The sequence below is a fragment of the Camelus dromedarius genome, chromosome 9 (genome assembly GCF_036321535.1).
Source record: "Camelus dromedarius isolate mCamDro1 chromosome 9, mCamDro1.pat, whole genome shotgun sequence".
Classification (NCBI taxonomy): domain Eukaryota; kingdom Metazoa; phylum Chordata; class Mammalia; order Artiodactyla; family Camelidae; genus Camelus; species Camelus dromedarius.
The window spans coordinates 59,700,049-59,701,702 of record NC_087444.1 but is presented as its reverse complement, the minus strand read 5'-3'; the positions used below and the strand labels follow the sequence as shown (position 1 = coordinate 59,701,702).

General features: G+C 43.3%; 1 pseudogene; it reads left to right on the top strand.

Moving 5' to 3' along the window:
• The first annotated feature begins 815 nt into the window (after positions 1-815).
• LOC105089277 (Parkinson disease protein 7 homolog) lies at positions 816-1,383 on the top strand (annotated as a pseudogene).
• Positions 1,384-1,654: the final 271 nt, after the last annotated feature.

Genomic DNA, 1,654 nt, shown 5'->3' with positions numbered 1-1,654 from the left:
CTCCTTTTCTCCATACACAAAAATAAACTCAAAATGGCTTGAAGACTTAAATATAAGACAAGACACAATAAATATCCTAGAAGAAAACATAGGCAAAACTTTCTCTGATATAAATATTAGCAATGTTCTCCTAGAGCAGCCTACCCAGGCAATGGAAATAAGAGCAAAAATAAACAAATTGGACCTAATTAAACTCATAAGCTTTTGCACAGCAAAGGAAACCTTAAGTGAAACAAAATGACAACCTACAGAATTGGAGAAATACTTGCAAATGATGTGAGTGACAAAGGCTTATTTTCCAGAATATATAAACAGCTCATATAACTTAGTAACCAAAAAACAAAAACACCCAATCCAAAAATGGACAGAAGACCTAAACAGACATTTCTCCAAGATCAACAGACATATTGAAAAATGCTCAGTATCGCTAACCATCAGATAAATTCAAATCAATGGGGTATCACATCACACAAGTCAGAGTGGCCGTCTTCAAAAGTCCACAAATGATAAATGCTGGAGAGGATGTGGAGAAAAGGGAATCCTCCTACACTGCTGGTGGGAATGTAGTTTAGTAAAGCCACGGTGGAAAACAGTATGGAGATTCCTCAAAAAACTAAAAATAGACTTACCATATGATCCAGCAATCCCACTTCTGGGTATATAACCAGAGGGAACTCTAACTCAAAATGAGCCCGTTTAGTACAGCTCTAGTTCTTTCATCCCTGGTGCAGAAGTGTTGCTGAATGGGCTGAGGCACCGTGTCTATGTGAAGAGAGGCGAGGTTCAGGTAAATCCTTAAAAAATACAACCTAAAAATGGCTTCAGAAAGAGCTCTGGTCATCCTGGCTAAAGGAGCAGAAGAGACAGAGATGGCCATTCCTGTAGATGTCATGAGACGAGCTGGAATTAAGGTCACTGTCACAGGTCTGGCTGGAAAAGACCCAGTACAGTGTAGCTGATACATTGTCATTTGTCCTGATGCCAGTCTGGAAGATGCGAAAAAAGAAGGTCCTTATGACGTAGTGGTTCTGCCAGAGGTAACCTGGATGCACAGAATTTATCTGAGTCTGCTGCCATGAAAGAGGTTCTGAAGGAATAAGAAAAGAGGAAGGGCGTCATAGCTGCCATCTGTGCCCACCCTATGGCTCTGCTGCCTCAGAAATAAGTTTTGGAAACAAAGTTACAATGCACCCACTTGCTAAAGACAAAATGATGAATGGAAGTCATTACAACTACTCAGAGAATTGAGTGGAAACGGATGGGCTGATCCTCACCAGCCAGGTGCCTGGAACCAGCTTCGAGTTTACTCTCAGGATCATGCAGGCACTGGCCATCAAGGAGGTGGTGGCCCAAGTGAAGGCACCTCTCGTTCTGAAAGATTAGCAGGGCTGTCTGATGATGGGCTGGAGGAGTAGGCTGTCCGTAGTCATTCTCACTGTGTTTGCCCCAAACAAAAGAGGGGTCAGTGTGCCAGATGCCGCTGCCATGGTCCCCCTCCCAACTCCGTGCAGGGGTCACCTGACAGTGGCACAGAGATGTCTCCACCTGCAGTTGTGTCCCCACATTTCTGAGCCTTGATTGCAGAATAAATAGGGCATTTAGCAAACTACTGATTGTTCCTTCTTTTCCCTCTAGTCTCTGTTTTTTGGTGTGA